The 17,871-nt window shown below is 42.2% G+C and overlaps 1 protein-coding gene and 2 pseudogenes across 2 annotated transcripts in view; 2 read left to right on the plus strand and 1 right to left on the minus strand.

Annotated features, from left to right (window-relative positions):
• LOC102856424 overlaps positions 1-7,873 on the plus strand; it is a 9,581-nt pseudogene extending 1,708 nt beyond the window's left edge.
• Positions 1-17,871, minus strand: part of SCN8A (sodium channel, voltage gated, type VIII, alpha subunit) — a 352,497-nt gene that overhangs the window by 291,781 nt on the left and 42,845 nt on the right. The gene's annotated exons all lie outside the window — the stretch shown is intronic.
• On the plus strand, positions 7,940-8,954 carry LOC102856831 (annotated as a pseudogene).

Here is a 17,871-nt window from a genome sequence, read left to right on the forward strand (position 1 = left end):
GAAAATGCTTGTCATTCCTCTGTAGCATCTGGTCCCCACTGGACCCTCATCATTTCCTTCACCTGCTCCCCCCACCGACCAAACTGTGCAGCTCTGCAACTGCATCCTGGCCCATCCTCACCCTTCTGCCCTCAACCCTCACTTCCTTGTACCCCCAATATGTTTTTCCCAATAAAAAAATTTTTTTAAAAATTTTTAAAAAAACACAAAAAAACAAAAATCCTCCCACTGGACAAATAGCTTCATAAAAGATGGAGAAAAGATGGAAGCTGTTAGCAACTTAATTTTCCTTGGATTCATAATCAACACCCAATTTAACAGCAGTCCAGAAATCAAAAGATGGTGTACACCTAATTCTTAAGTGATGATGATGTGTGCTGTCAAGTCAGACCTGATTCATAGCTGACCCTCGAGTGGGTTTTCAGAGCCAGTAAATCGCCACAGGAGGAGAATCCCATTCTTCTCCCTCTGAGCAGCTGGTCGATTTGAACCATGTGCCTTTGGGACTGCAGTATAGCTTCTTACCCATAAGGCTATCAAAGCTCCCTAATTTCTTCAATAAAAACAATCAGGAACCCATGGGAAAATGGCTAATTCTAAGGCAAGATATCCAGACATTCTAGTTTCAGAAAGCAAGAATGTACTCAATCAGCTGAGAATGAGGGCATGCCAACCAGACAGAAGCCAACCTGAATAAGTTCCTACTTCCCAAAGTGGGCCAATATTAGCAATATAGTAACTAACATGGTATTGGATTACAACCTAGAGAATAAAAATAAATATACAGCAGTCCACAGTGATACAAACCAGTGACTAAACACCTTAAAATGTAAGGGGGGAAAAACCCAAACCAAATTCACTGCCTCTGAAATCAATGCCCACTAATGGCAACCTTTTGGTGATTCAAAACCCTGACCTTTGAGTTGACAGCTGCACTACACCAGCAGGTCAAGACAAAAATCATTCTACAGATGAATATGAAATACTGTAAGTGGATACTAACTCCTTCAGGAGATAAAACTTAACCTCCATTTCTCCTCCCCCAAGTGTAGGCTGGACTTAGTGACTCATTTCCATACAACACAGTGTAGAAAGGTGAAAAACAGTAACTGTACAGTAAAGAAGCCTGGCAAACACTACCATAACCAAATGATCCCGGTTAACACCAGTGCTAATACTAGATCAACATACAAGTGACATGATGAGAAGGTCACTTCTCTCTGGGTTATCGTTCTCCAAACCCACAGTTACCAGTATAGTTAGGAGAAAATTATTTGTTGTTGTTCAGTGCCATCGAGTCATAGGTGACTCATAGTGACCCTATGAACGAAAGTCCTCGACACTTGCATGTGTGACTTTCATCATTTCTCCAGGTTCATAGGGTTTCCGGAGGCAAGCTATTTACAGAAGTGGGTGCCACTCCTGCTTCCAAGCTTGTTTTAACCGGGGAGTGCCATCAAACACTGTCCCTCATGGGTAACTGTTACCGCATTTGACACATCAGTGTCACAGTGTTCAACTTCACAGCGAATACAAGTTACCTCTGTACGGTAAATGGACACACCAGGGCTATATGACCTTTGAACAAAAACAATGAAGTAGGCAGATGAAAACTGAGGGGTGCGTGGAAAGCAAAAGGAGGCTGAAAAGCAGTCATAGATCACATCAGAGGAGAGTAAGTGATGGGATGACTAACTTCAATGTGGTATCCGAAGTAGGACCCTGGAAAAGAAAACGGACATTCCTGTAAAAATGTAAAATCCAAATAAAATGGGAACTTAAGGCTAATAGTAATGCATCAATGTTGGTTTCTCAGTTTTGTGTCATGATATATAAGATGTAAAAGAGCAAAGCACATATTAATACTCTGCTATTTTTGGAACTTTTTTGGTAAATCTAAAATTGTTATAGCAACAGATTGTGGTTGTTGTGTTGTTAGATGCCATCAAGATGAATACTACTCACAGCAACCCTATGAACAAATGATCTGAACTCTGTTCTATCCTGTGCCATCAAACACTTCCTGACACACAAGAGCCCATTGCCGCAGTCACTGTCAGTCTACCTCATTGAGGGTCTTCCTTTCCTTCACCAACCCTCCACCCTTCCTAGCATCATGTCCTTCTCCAAGGAATAGCTCCCTCCTAGCAACATACCTAAAGTACGTGAGGTTCAGCCTAATTCTGTATATTAATTAAAATTTCATTTGTAACCAAATCCATCTGATTAAAGTATGCTGTTGTTGTTAGATACTGTCAAATCGGAACCGACTCATAGCTGACCATTTCAGTGGATGTTTAGAGGAAGGAAATCACACAGGAGGGAGCCCAGAGGAGAAGTTGATGTTTTCAAACCACATGTCTTTGGGTTGGCAGTGCAACTCCTTACCACTCAGCATAGGATCCCCTCTATAACTGGGCTCATCTACTTACAAAGAGTAAATAAAGTATACTTGACATATGATCTTGTAAATTATTCTGGAAACATGGAACTGAATATCCTTTCTTGGATGAGGACTCCTTCACTCCTTCTCACTCCTCCAGAGGCCATAAACTGAGTTTCCCTGGCCATTCCACCTCTGGAGCAGAATGTGCCCCTCATTTGATCTGGTCTGGGCTTTGGCGTGCATACAAGAGGCTAACAGCTGTGGCTGCGACTCTGAACCTTTCCTCTTATTCACTACTCCACGTGACACAAAACTAAAGAAATCGGAAATGTTCCAGTCTTTCTTTATCCGGATTAAGTGATTCCCAGAAGGAACACTGAGGACATGAACTAGTAATATAAAAGCAGTGTCATTCCGTTTCAATGGAACAGAACTGAGAATCCAGAAATGGACCCAGCTATCTATGGTCAACTGATATTCAACAAGGAAATAAAACCTAACTGGTACTCAACAAGGAAATAAAACCTATCAAATGGGAAATGACAATCTCTTCAACAAATGGTGCTGGCAAAACTGAACTGCTACCTGCAGAAAGCTGAAACAAGATCCACATCACATACATAAAAATCAGTGCAAGGTGCATCAGAGACCTAAGAGTAACACCCAAAACCATAAAGGTCATAAGAGACAAACTGGGATCAAGCTTAGATGGCCTAGTCTACAGTATAAAGAGACTGCCAGATACTGCCAGAAATGTACAACCTGGAGACGATAAAATTGATGAATGGGACCTTCTAAAGATTAAATCCCAGTGCACATCAAAAACATTTTCCAGTAGAGTAAAAATAAAACCTACTGACTGGGGAAAAAACATTTGGTAGTACCATTTCAGAAAAATGTCTCATATTAAAAGTTTACAGAATCCTACAGGGCCTCCACAAGACTGATAACACAATTACAAAATGAGGAGAAGACATGAAAAGACTCTTCACAGAGGAAGCTATTTAGATGGCCAACAGACACATGAAGAAATGCTCATAATCCGTGGCAGTAAGAGAGATGTAAATCAAAACCATTTCACCCCAGCAGCAGTGGTAAAGTTTAACAGGACAGCAAGTAATAAATGCTGGAGAGGATGTGATGAGATAGGAACTCTTACACAATATTGGTGAGACTGTAAAATGATACAACCACTCTGGAAAGAAGTTTGGCATTTCCTAAAAAAAAGTTGCTTGGAATATACCTTGAGGAAATTAGAACTGAGGCATAGAGATTTGTACACCAATGTTCACAGCCGTTTTATTCACCATTGCAAGAACATGGAAACAGCCCAAATGTCCAACCACAGTGGAATGAATTAAGAAATTATGGTATAGTCACATGATGGAATACTATGCAGGATACAGGAAAAATTATTTTGAAAATCACTACCTAACTTGGGAGGAACTGAAGAGCATTATGCTAAGTGAACTAACTCAGTTCTATAAGGACAAATACTGTAAAAGACCATTCTGTAGAAAGAGAGAACTATTAAAACATGTATGAGGATCTAAGAGAGGAAGGTGAGAGCAGAGGGGCGAGGATGGGCAGTGGGGTAATTATAGGGTTGCACAGTTTGATGGGTAAAGGGACGGGAGAGTAAAGGAAAGGGGAAAGATCCAGTGGGGGAAAAAAATGTAAACTTCATAAGTAAACCAGTAAAAAAATAAACATTTTATTTTTTTAAAAAAAGCAGTATCTTGGACTGTAGTCAAATGATTGCACAGGCTCTGCATAAGCGAAGAGAACTGAGAAATAACACCCAACACTCACTCCTACTTACTAAGTTTTCTTTACTAAGTTCATGATCTAAAAGGCTCACCATTATGATGGAATTCCAAACTGCTGTAACTAATAAAAAAATTTTTAAAAAGAACTTTTGTTAAGGTAATGTCTTCAAAAATCTAAAAACACATTGCCCTCTTATCTGAGAAAGTGGCAGACTGGTCATGTAAACTCTGATCTCTAAATTTAAATTCATGAAATAGCAATCTAAAGGGAATGTCTACACCCAAAGAGACAAGATAAGCTTATAATTGGCAGAGGCCACTCTTGCTTTACCCCACTGCCCATCCTCGCCCCTCTGCTCTCACCTTCCTCTCTTAGATCCTCATACATGTTTTAATAGTTCTCTCTTTCTACAGTAATGGTCTTTTACAGTATTTGTCCTTATAGAACTGAGTTAGTTCACTTAGCATAATGCTCTTCAGTTCTTCCCAAGTTAGGTAGTGATTTTCAAAATCATTGTTCCTGTATCCTGCATAGTATTCTGTCTTAAACAGAGGAGAGAGAGCTGTGGAGGCCTCGATGCATTGTCAACTCAAAGGCAAGTGGTTCGAATGCACCATATGCTCCTTGGGAAAAAGATGGACAACCTCCTCCTGCATGATTTATATTCTCCAAAAGTCTGCTTACGAGTCAACTATAGTCAGTTCTAGCTGGGCAGCATGAATGAATGAGTGGAGCAGAGAAGCCCATAAACGTTTAAGATGAAAAGTAATGAAAACACCTGACACTTTCTTCTGCATTAACTGCCCTATAATGACAATGGTTTATCTTATGAAAAGCCAAGCATACCACTGAGCGTATCATTGAGTCAGAACCCACCTAGAGCTGATCTTCCAGTGGGTTTTCAGAGGCAGTAATCACACATTAGAAGATTGCCCAACCTTCTCCCGTGGAGCAACTGGTGGATTTGAACTCTGTGCCTTTGGGATTTACAGCACAGCTTCTTGCCACTAGGGCAAAATCTTGCAATAAACCTGTTCCATCCAAGCCATTTAAAAAACCATCATCGTGCTCCTTTCCCATCCACCTTAAGAGTCTTTTTTTCTTTTTAAACTGACTGATGTAGATCAGGTTCAGAAGGCAAATTCAAGCAAGAAATTCCAAGAAATGTTTTGTGCAGGGATTGCTTCATTGTACTAGCTGCAAAGTCTTCATTGCACTAGCTGCAAAGTCTTCCAAGGTAAATATTTGTCTTTCTTTTGTATGTAACACTTTATTGTGTTTCTTTACAAAATTAGTACATGATCATCCTAACTTTCCAGAAACACAGAAAGGGAAAAAACACAAAACACAGAATTGACTATTTGAAGAGCCACATCAAAACAAGACTTACAATCTAGAGTTTTCTCTTTTGACAGATCACACATTTAATAAAAAAATTTAAAGATTAATTTTATTGTATTAATAACCTCAAATTTCAATTGCTTTTAAATTTCTAACAATTTGTCATTAAGGTTATTTTGGATGAACTTCTTTTCAGTAAGAAGTCATTAGAAAACTTGTTCTTAGGTGCTGTCAAGTCAAATACGATCCACAGCAACTCTATCAACAACAGATCTGAAGCCTGTCCTGTCCTCTACCATCCTCAGAATCTCTGACACACTCAAGCTAACTGCAACAGTCACTATGCCAACCCATCTGGTCAAGGGTCTTCCTCTCTCAACAATCCTCCACCTTTCGAACATGATGTCCATCTTCAAGGAATAGCCTCTTCTAGCAATTTTCCTAAAGTATGTGAGGTAAAACTTTATCATATTTGCTTCCAGGTAGCACTCGGGCTGCATTTTCTCTAAGACATGACATATTTGTTTGTTCTTTTGGCAGTTCATGGGATATTCAGTACTCTTCTCCAACACCACAGCTCAAAGCCTCAAAGCCATCAATTTTTCTTCTGTCATCCTTATTCACTGTCCAGCTCTCAAACACACAACAAGTGTGTTTGAAAGTGTTGAAAATACCATGGCCTGAATCGGGTACACCTTAAGTCTTCAAATTGACCCCAGAGAAACACATCTCCTGATCTCCTGAATGCCAGTACCAAGGGTGTTGACTGAAATAGTTGACTTCAATCTTTTCTCCATCTGTCATGATGTTGCCTATTAGTCCAGTGGTAACAATTTTTATTTTCTTGATGTTGAGATGCAATCCATAGTAGAGGCTGTATTCTTTGATCTTCTGCATCAAGTGCTTCAAGTCCTCCTCACTTTCAGCAAGCAAGGTGTGTCATCTGCATAATGTAGGTAACTGATGAGTCTTCCTCTCATCCTGACGCCACAGTCTTCTTCATAGAGTCCAGCCTTAGAAGATGTCCACAAATATTTTTGCTCCTCCCTCATGGCCCTCCATCTCAATGCAGGGATAGAAGCTGGTGGAACTTGGAACCACTGGAGTCAGTGTTTACTAAGCCGACTCCCACAGAGTTGGAGCTGGATTCTGGGCTCCTCTGGCTGTTGTGGCAGGCACTCACTGGGTGCCCTTTCGGTGGTCTGCGCTGGATTTCTTGGTAGGCCTAAGCTCTGTGGGCTGTGCTGCAAGGTACAATCAGAATGACTTTTTAGGGCAGAAGATGGAAATGGGTGAGCTGCAGCTACACATAAGGCAAGTCCTGGCCAAGGGAGTGTTTGCTTTGTATATGAAGTAATCTTCGAAGTGGCAAAGAGTATGCTCTAAAGAGGATGTTGGTCAATGAGGAAGAAAAGAGTAGAGGCATCATTCAAGACGTCTGCTTCATGAAAAAGCTATCAGGCCACTCCAATATTGTCCAGTTTTGTTGTTCAGCCTCTATAGGAAAAGTCAGACACTGGACAGGCCAAGTTCCTGCTGCTGCCAGAGTTCTGCAGAGAACAAGTGACTGACTTTAAAAAGAAAATTGAGTTCAGTGGCCCTCTCTCATACAATATGGTTCTGAACATCTTTTATCAGATATGCAGAGCAGGGAAGCACATGCACAAGCAGAAGCCACTTGTCATTCACAGACCTCAAGTTTGAAAACTTGCTGCTTAGCAACCAGGGGACCATCAAGCTGTGTGACTTCATCATAGTCATGACCATGCCACATCACTTTGACTATAGTTGAAGTGCTCAGAGGGGAGCAATGGTGGAGGGAGAGATCACCAGGAACATGACTCTCACAGAAGATGATCAATTCTCTCCAGAGATGGTTAAACTTATACTTCAACTTCCCCATCAATGAGAAGCATGATACACGGGCTCTGCACCTGCTGTCCTTCCAGAAGCACCCTTTTGAAGATAGTGGCAAACTTCAAATTGTTTAAGAGGAATACTCCAGGAAGCTGCACTGAAATCCCAGAAGTGCGAAGTTTGAATCCACCAGATGCTCTGCTGGAGAAGGAGGGACAATCTCTTCCTGTACCAGTCAGATCCAATTTGACAGTACACACACAAAAACAGATTTTTTTATTTTTTTTTTTAAAGAGGGAATACTCAATTCCTCTAAATGATAGTCTGTACACCATCTTTCAGGACCTCATCCGTTGCACACTGAAGGTCAACCCAGGAAGTCAGCTGTCCATCATAGACCTGGGCAACCAGCTCCAGGAAAGTGCCACTGCCAGAAATGTGAATCCTAGGTCATTCATCAAAGAGCTACAGAATGGACTTGTACCTGGGGGTGAAGTCAGAGACACCCTGGAAGACTGAAGGGGCCACTTCCACCAGCATAGACTTGCACAGCTCCTTCTTTGGGCTCCCTTTGCCTGCGCCTGAATGGCCCAGAGGTGATCTGCTGAGCAGAGAGGGTGGGCTGTTCTTCATCAGCCCCGCCTCATGCTTAGTTTTACAGAAGATCTGCCCATAAGAATCCTCTTCCAACACCGAGTCAGTCACTGTTGACCCACTCAACCCTTTTTTGATGGCTGTTACCCTGACACTCAGACCTGCTCCAACCTTGATTTCTTTGGCAAGTTTCTTCATCCAGGCCCCTCAGTCACACAGTCCACAGACTTCACTGCCACTCACAGTGTCCCTCTACCCTCCAGTACAAACTTTCTGCACCTGGGAGATATACCAGCAGAGCTCAGCAAGATGGCATCCTCCTCCAGCCAACTGGATATCCTTAGAGAGTGAGACACTTGGGCTGAGGCTGCAGCATCCATACCTGCCCTAAGCCTGCTGTTGAAGGCCCCCTCTTCTTGTATGGAGGCCAGCCAGCCACTCCACCTGGCCCCCTGACCAACAAGACTAAGTCACAAAGCCTGGAGCCTGGAGCCCTTTGCCAACCTCAATGGCCTGGGCTCAGGCCTTCAAGGCACCTCCAGAGGATTCCCTCCTAGTGGCTTAATTCCAAAGACAGCTCAACTCCCAAGGTAGAGCCACCCACCCAGGGTACCTTCTGGTCTCCCCAGACCAAGCTAGCCCCAGAGAAAGTCTCCCCAGCATGACCACCCAGCTATGCCAAGAACTTCAGCATGATCAGGGGCTAAGAGGAAAGGGATGTACGTACACTCAGCTTTGCTCAAAAGCCAAAAGTTTCAGAAAATGACTTTGAGGACTTGCTGTCCAATGAGGGCTTTTCCTCTAAATATAACAAAAAAGACCAAAGAGGATAGTTGAGATGAGAAAGCAAGAGATGGCTAAAGACATGGACACAATTGTGGACTTGCTGTTTGTTAGGGCAGGCTGTGGGGAAGGCCCACAAATCAATGACACCCCTAACTCTCCCAGACCAGGCATCATTCCACTTGCACAAAAGGAGAGCCACTCTAAAGTCCAGACTTGCTGATGTTTCATTTCTTCTTCCTTTTACAAAGGAAAGTGTTGATTTTACACTTCACTCTCACCGTTTGTGATTTATTTATGTTTTGTGACCAGCACCTCTTCTAAGTATGGCTGTTAAGTCCAGGTTGCCACTCAGAAAGAAGATTTGTTTGGGTTTTTTTCTTTACCCTGGAGTTATGTTTGGGGTTTTTTCTTGACCCTGGAGTTATCTTGTTTTACGTAATCTGTTTGAAGATCACCCTATATGTAATTAAAAGATTTTCTGATGACTAAAAAACAATCCCAATACTTTTGCTTATGATTTTCTCTAAAAGGTAGCCTGGGTTTCTATACTTGATGTAAATAACTTGATTAGGAAATCTGACCAGGACTTCCATCTCCAGATAATGGAATCTTTTCCCAAGTGACTTGATGTAATTGCATCAGACCTTATCTTTGATCTATCTATGTCTCATTGTCAGGGACATTTGTGAGACAAAAAATTCAGCTCTACTCCACACACATTCCATGTTCCAATTTTGAGTTTCTGCTTACAACTGTTCCTTCTCCTTTGTGTTTCCAAATTTGATGGCTCAGCCTCAGTTGCCATATCTGTTATTCTATGTGTGCACGTTTGTATATAGGGTTTTTGAAGGCTTACTATATTTCAGAAGTGGATGGCTAATCCTTCTTCCTACTCTGTCTTAATTTGGATGCTTAGCTTTGGAACATCTGACAGACAAGCGTTTTAGTGAAAGGAGCAAATGAAAGATACTTCCCCTTACAAAAATAACCATATATGTAGTGCCCTCCTCCTGCATGTGTGTCTTGTTCTTTCCCTTCCCTGAATATGAGCATACTGTGCACCTCCTCCTACCCTGCCCAGCACTTCCTTCGCACCCAGCAACCTTCTGATATGATGGCTTAGGCCACAAGTCACTTCTGTGATGTCTTTCACCTCACAATGTTGCTGCTCTTGCATACTGATTTTACCTCACGTTTAGAAGGATTTAAGTCCAAATCCCACGTGTCAATTTCAAGGAGGGATTTTTGTCTCAGGCAGTCGTGGGGAAAGGTTCTACCTTCTCCTTCAGATCTGTTGTCTTGTGGCATAGTGTCTCTGTTCTTCTTTTTGCACCACATGGCTGTCACAGTACGATAATTTCCAAGGTGAGGGCTATGTCTCCTTTAGATCTGTCATGCTAGTGTTGTTTCTCAGGCTCAATACAGATCTGGGCCTAGGCTGGCTGTTAACAAAGCCAATGGGATCCTGGGAGAATGAGTGGTACCTGAGGGGGAGGGCACGGTTAAGAAAGAAATAGAACACATAAATAATGACATATCAGGTACTGGCGAAATGAGATAGATTGGCATGGGACATTTTGAATCAGATGATCATATGATCAACTAATCTGGAGATGAAAAGGTGAGAAAAAATGGAGTCACTTTCATAGTTTAAAACGCCATTTCTAGATCCATCTTAAAATACAATGTTGTGTCAGGATAATATCCATACATGTATAAGGAACATCTGCTAATACCACTATCATTCAAATTTATGCACCAACAACCAGAGTCAAAGAGGAGAAAATAGATTATTTCTACCAAATTTGCAGCCAGAAATCAATGGAACATGCAACCCAGGTACATCAATAATATTGGGTGAGACTTTGGAGTCTTATGTGTGTCCTGGAGTGGTCTCTTGCCTGGAGCACTAGACCACAGCATCACTGCATGGCGGCAATCCCTCTCCCTCAACTGGAGGCCCCTGGCCCTGCAGCCTAGACCCCTGAACTCTCCGCCTAGAGGACCTTGCACCACCACCTGGATGTTCCTGCCCACTGTTTGGAAGCCTGACACTGGCCCCTCGCCTAGAAGTCCCAGCCCTGCCACCTGGATGTTCTGCTCACTGCCTGAAGTCCTGGCCCTGCCACCTGGAAGTCCTGCTCTCCTATTGCCTTAAAATCCTGGCCCTGCTGTCTGGAGGACCTGGCCCCACCATCTGGAGGACCTAGACCCACTGCCTGGACATCCCAGCCCCAATGCCTGGAGGACGACCCACGGCCACCTTTCTGAACTGCCCCAGGGACATCAGTATCACTGGTGAACCCATTTCATTTCCTACCCCCCCTCCCTAAACTTGAGCTGCCTTTAGCCTAGGGCACCTTGGACTGGCCTACCTGCAGAGGTTGTCTAATAGAGGTGCCTGCTAATTCACAGCCATGTATTTCCCAAACTGAAGCAAGTATTCCCTTGAGTCAAAAGTTCAGAGAGAAACTAAGGCAGAGTAGCTGCCCTGCCCTCCTCTGGAGCAGTGGCGTCAGACGAAGAGCTTGCTATCACCTCCAGCATGAAAAATTCTACCACAGCAAAGTCATGGAAGAAGCAGGCTACCTAACACCCTACACAAACCCAAACCAAGTTGTCACCCCCAAAAAAGTGACAGAGTATCTATGGACTTCCTGAAGCAAGAAAGTCTAATGGAACCCAAACAGATAAATGCACACCTATGTTTACTGCTGTGTTGTTCAAAATAGTAAAGGAATGGAAACAACTCAAGTGCCCGTTAACAAATGAATGGATAGAGAAGCTGTGGTATATTTACACAATGGACTACTATGCTCCATTGAAAAACAAGGAACTCATAAAATATTATACAAAAGGGGTGACCCTGGAGGACATGCTGAGTGAAATATCTCAGTCAGAAAAGGATAAATACTGCATAATGCCACTGTTATAAAACAGGACTGACATGGGGGTTAGGGAAAACTACGAAAAGAAAGGATAAATAATGTACACAGCATTGAAACAGATGAGGGAAAGAACTGTTTAAAAGGAACATTGTTGTTGTTGTTATGTGCCATCAAGTTGCCTGTGATCCCTAATGACCCTATGTACAACAGCCCTAAACCCTGCTTCATGGATTGACTGAATCAATGCATCTCATCAAGGGTCTTCCTCTCCTGCACTGTCCCTCCACCCTCCCAAGCATTACATCCCTCTCCAAGGACTGATCTTGGCTTGCAACATGTCCAAAGTAAGTCAGATGAAGCTTCTGAATCCTTGCCTCCAAGGAGCAGCCTGGCATCACCCTCTCCAGGACAAACTTGTTTGTTCTCCTAGGAGTACATGATATGGTCAATACTCTTCTCCAGCACCACAGCTCAAAGGCATCAACTCTCCTCCTCTGATGCATAGCAAGTAATTGCAAAGACCACAGCCTCTATCAGTCACACCTTAGTCTCCAGACTGCCACTGTTGCTCTTCAGTACTTTGGAGAGATCTCTTAACAGCAGACTTTCCCAATGCAATTTGTCTTTCAATTTCATGGCTGTTAGTGTGAAGACTGTTGATTGTAGAGGCAAGCAAACTGAAGCTGACAACAATCTCAATCTCTTCACCATCTATCATGATGCTGCCAATCAGGCCAGTGGTGAGAATCTTTGTCTTCTTGATGTTGAACTTCAATCCATATTGAAGGCTGCAGTCTTTGACCACCTTTGCAAGTCCTCCTCAGTTTCAGCAAGCAGAGTTGTGTCATCTGTATAACGCAGATTGTTGATAAGTCTACCTCCAATCCTGATGCCACACTTCTCCTCATAGAGCGCAACCTCCCAGATAATGTGTTCCACATATAGATTGAAAAGATATGGATATTAGGGCACATCCTTCATGTTCACCCTTCCCAATTCTGAACCATGCATTATTTCCTTGCTCTGTTCTGATGACTGCCCCCTGGTCCAAGTATAGGTTTCACATAAGCACAATCAAGAGTTCTGGGATTCCCATTCTTCTGAAGGTTAGCCTCATTTTGTTGGGATCCACACAGTCAAATGCCTTTGAATATTCAATGAAACACAGATAGGCATTCCTCTGGTACTCTCTGCTCTCAGCGAAGATCCATCTGACATTAGCTATAATATCCCTAGTGTCATGGCCTCTTCTATATCCAGCCTGCATTTCAGGAAGTTCTCTGTTTATGTGTTAATACAGTCTTTTTTTTTTATAATCCTCAGCAGAATCTTTCTTGTATGGATATCAATGATACTGTTTGATAATTTCGACTCTGTCAGATCACCTTTCTTTGGAATGGGAACAAATCCAGATTTCTTCCAGTCAGTTGGCCAGGTAATTGTCCTCCAGAGTTCTTGGCACAACTTGGTGAGCACATTCAGGGCAGTGTCTGTTTGCTGAAATATGCCAATGGGTATGCCATCAATTCCTGGGGCCTTGGTTTTTGCCAGTTCTTTCAGAGCAGCTTGAAATTCTTCCTTTATCACCACAGGCTCTTGCTCATACATTGTTTCATTAAATTCTTCTGTGTCCACCAATTCCTTTTGGTACAATGACTCTGTAAACTCTTTCCATCTTCTTTTAATAATTCCTGTATCATTTACTATTCTTCCCAAAGCATCCTTAAGTATTCCAACTCGAGGCTTGAATTTGTTCTTCAGTTCCTTGAGCTTAAGATATGGTGAGCGAGTTTGGCCCCCGTTGGTTTTCTGACTCCAGATCCATGCACATTTCATTGTAATACTTTACTTTGTTTTCCCATATTGCCCTCTAAAATCTTCTGTTCAACTTCTATTATTTGCATGACAACAGTCTAGAATAAGAGCTGCATAGCAAAGTGGACTTGGGGGTGGGGGTGAGGGGAATTGCGCAACAATGAAAGAATTTTTTTAAAAGAGAAAAGGGAATGGGGGCAGGTAGGGAGGAAAATGTGCAACAATGAATGAACTGGAAATCCAAGTTTTCTATAAACTTTCATTAAAATCTCAATTAAAATTAAAAAATTTAAAAATAACAAAAAAACTAATGCATGGACCTCACCTGATGGACTGCACAAGTGTCAGAAGTGTCAGACTTGATATGTTGTTGTTGTTGTTGTTATGTGCCGTCGAGTCGCCTGCGACTCATAGGGACCCTATGTACAACAGCCCTAAACTCCGCTCTGTCCTGTGCCAATCGCACTGTCTCTGACACTCCCATCCCAATTATCCCAGTCACTGAATCAATCCACCTCATAGGGGGCCTTCCTCTCCTGCGCCGTCCCTTCACCCTTCCAAGCATGATGTCCCTCTCTAAGGACCGGTCTCTCCTCACAACATGTCCAAAGTAAGTTAGACTTAATATATATCAAGATATAACAGAGTTCAGAGCTGTTGTACATAGAATCACTATGAGTTACATGTGACTCAATGGCACACAACAACAATAACAATGTTGGTCTTATATATAATAAAACTTAAATAAAAAATATTGATCACTGGAATGCAAAAATTGGGAACTAGAAAGAAGGATCAATAGTCAGAAAACATGGAGTTAGTGACAGAAATAAAGCTAGGGACAGTATGATAGAATTCTTCACCATCAGTGATTTATTCATAGCAAATATATTTTATAAGACACATAAACACAGGCTATACGAATGAATTTCACCTGTAGGTATGCCCAGGAATCACACTGATTACATCTGTGGAAGGAATCCTTGGAAAAGTTCAATATCAGCAGTGAAACCTAGTCTAGGTGCTGACTGTGGAAAAGACCATCAAATACTCATTTGCAAGTTCAAATAAGCTAAAGAAGGTCAAATCAAATCCACAAGAATCAAAATTTGACTTTGGGTCTGTCACACCTGAATTTAAAAACTAACTCAGGAACAGGTTTGAGGCTTTGGACCTAATGAACGAAGACCTAATGAACGATGAGCTGTGGGAGGATATCATGAATATCATCCTCTAAGAATGCAAAAGGTCATTAAAAAGACAGAAGACCAAAATGAATGTAAAAAGAGACTCTGAATATTATACTAGAGTGCTGAGAAGCCAAAAAAGAAGAAATCAAGAAGTTAAGGAACTGAATAGAAGATTTCAAAGGTCAGCACAGGGAGACAGAAAAATATTATAATGAAATGTGTAAAAAACTGGAGTCAGAAAATCAAAAGGACCAAACTCGCTCTGCATTTCTTAAGCTATGGAAATTAAAAAACAAATTCAAGCCTCAAGTTGTATTACTGAAGAATGCTTGCTATGGGTAGAATATTGAATGATCCAGGAAGTGTTTAAAAAAGATGGAAGAACGGTTCGAATCCACCAGATGCTCTGCCGGGGAAGGAGGGACAATCTCCTCCTGTACCAGTCAGATCTGATTTGACGGTACACTCACACAAAAATAATAAAAATAATTAAAAGAAATCTTAAAAAAAAAAAGATGGAAGAAGTACACAGAATCACTGTACCAAAAAGAACTGGCTGACACAGAATTTCAAGAAACAACACATGATCAAAAATTAATGGTGATGAAGGAGGAAATTCAGGCTGCTCTGAAGGACTTGGCAAAAAATAAAGCCCCAGGAATTTATAGACTACCAATTGACATATTTCAACAAACAGAGACTGTCCTGGATGTGCTCACCAGGTTGTGCCAAGAAATCTGGAGGACAAATACGTGGGCATCTGACTGGAAGAGATCCAAATTTATTCTCATTCCAAAAAAGGCGACCCAATAGAACGTGGAAATTTATCATATAACATTACTTATATCACATGCAAGCAAAATCCTGCTGAAGATTATTCAGAAATGACTGAAATAGTACATTGACAAAGAACTATCAGAAATACAAGCTGGGTTTAGAAAAGGTCGTGGCACAAGAGACATTTTTTTTTTTTTAATGTCAGATGGATCTTGGCAGAAAGCAGAGTACCAGAAGGAATCTATCTGTATTTCATTGACCATACAAAAGCATTTGACTGTGTGGATCACAACAAACTGTGGTTAACCTTAAGAATGGGAATCTCAGAACACTTGATTGTGCTTGGATGAAACTTGGACTAGGAAACAGTCCTCAGAACCGAGCAGGAAAACACTGCATGGTTCAAAATCAGGAAGGGAGGGAGACAGGGATGTGTCTTGGGTCCTTGTCTTTTCAATCTATATGCAGAACAGACCATTCAGAAAGCTGGCTTTATGAGGAAGAATGGGGCATGAGGATTGGAGAAAGACTCATCAACAACCTACATTATGCAGATGGCACAACCTTGCTTGCTAAAACTGAGAACCTGAAGCACTTGCAGCAGAAGGTCAAGGACTGTAGTCTTCAATATGGATTGAAGCTCAATAACAAGAAGACAATATTCTCCCAGCTAAATGGCAGCATCATGATGGATGGAGAAGTGACTGAGGTTGTTAAGAGTTACAGCTTGCTCAGATCCATAATCAACACTCTTGGCACCAGCAGTCTGGAAATCAAAAGACATATTGCATTAGGTAAATCTGCTGTCAGGGACCTCTCCAGCATACTAAGCAACAATGTCAGTCTTAGAGACTAAGGTACAGCTGATGCAGGCCATGGTCTTCACAATTAACTTTCTGTGCACTGAATAGCTGAACTAAGGATGACGGAAGAATTGATGCCTTTGAGTTGTGGTGCTGGAGAAGAGTCTAAAACATACCATGGACTGCCAAGAAAACAAATAAGTCTGTCTTGGAGAGGGTGAAATCAATTTTCTCCTTGCAGTCTAGGATTTTGAAGCTCTGTCTCACATACTTTGGGCATGTGGCCAGGAGTGACTGATCCTTGGAGAAGGACATCGTGCCCAGAAGGGTGGAGGGACAGCGCAGGAGAAGAAGACCCAAGATGAGATGGACTGATACAGTAACTAGGGCAATGGGGGTAGGTGTGTTGAAGTCAATGAGACTGGTTCATGACAGGGCAGGCTTCAGAGCTATTGAATAGAGGGTCACTATGAGGGCAGGCAATTCAATGGCACACAACAACAAGTCCACACAGATGTTTTGCCTTAATTTATAAAGCAGTCATCCCCATTCCTAGCATGAGATGAAGCAAGTAGAAAAAGAAAACTAATGAGGCAGGACGAGGAAGCTGGATTTACCCTGTGGCTCCTGTACCTGGTGTGTGTGCTAGACTGTCAACAATGCTGGTATTTTCTAAGTAAGGACCTAGATACTAACATCAAACTCAAAATAGTTTGCTTTTTGGATCAGTCTATTCCCTGTTCTCCCTCATTTTTGGTATCTTCATTTGCTAGGCTCTCTGCACAACAACCCAAGGAGCCTGGCTCAACCCCCTCTCTACCCATTCTCCATGGAATCTCTGAGCCGCTTTCCTTCCTATGCAAGGCTGAAAATTCACCCTAAGAGTGAGTCCTCGTGGTTCCTTTGGGGCATGCAACATTTTTTGTCCTCAACAGGAAATCTTTCAGACTATGCTCCAAAGCTTGAAACCTCCACAGAATGTGACCAAGGCAGAGCCGCACAGACTAAGATTTCATGTTGACAACCTGGAAATGTTCTCTTCCAATGAGATGCCTGGTTGAACGAGGGAAAATGAGCTGCAGCTCCATTTGTCTCTCACAGCAGCTCCAGGAAATTTGATGCCAGAGAACCTAGCAGTGCGGTGCGTTCTTTACCTAAGAAGCCTCCAGCTGCCATTCCAGAGCAAGGAGTATTATATTTGCATCCAAAATACACACAAACTTCTTCTTTCCAGCAGGGGTGCAAATCTTCCTTTCCCCACCTGCCCAGCATGTGTTTGAAAAGGAAAAATCTTCCCCCTCCCCTCTCTTCCTGATGTTTCTCAGCATCACTTCACTCAAAATCTGATCTCTCTGATGACAGAGTTAAAGAACTCCCCAACCCCAACATGCACACTACCCACCCCAAGCTGAGTGCTGACAAAACAGGCTGCCACATTCCAATAGCCTTGTAAAAAGAACAGAGAAGGATGTGCATGCCACCCTCCTTGAGAGCACAGGAGAGGTAGGGAGAGAGAGATTCCACAGTGTAGCCAACACACAGCATTCATCACACACATGTAACCAAAAAGCCATAGCTGAAGTACTGTTAGCACTTTGGAAACAGGAATTCTAGAGAGAAACTGCAAAAGAATATGCACTTTTCCTTTATTAAAGCAAATTCTT

This window comes from Elephantulus edwardii, unplaced genomic scaffold, assembly GCF_000299155.1.
Source record: "Elephantulus edwardii isolate Elephantulus edwardi_28Jun2011 unplaced genomic scaffold, EleEdw1.0 scaffold00278, whole genome shotgun sequence".
In the NCBI taxonomy this organism is placed as follows: domain Eukaryota; kingdom Metazoa; phylum Chordata; class Mammalia; order Macroscelidea; family Macroscelididae; genus Elephantulus; species Elephantulus edwardii.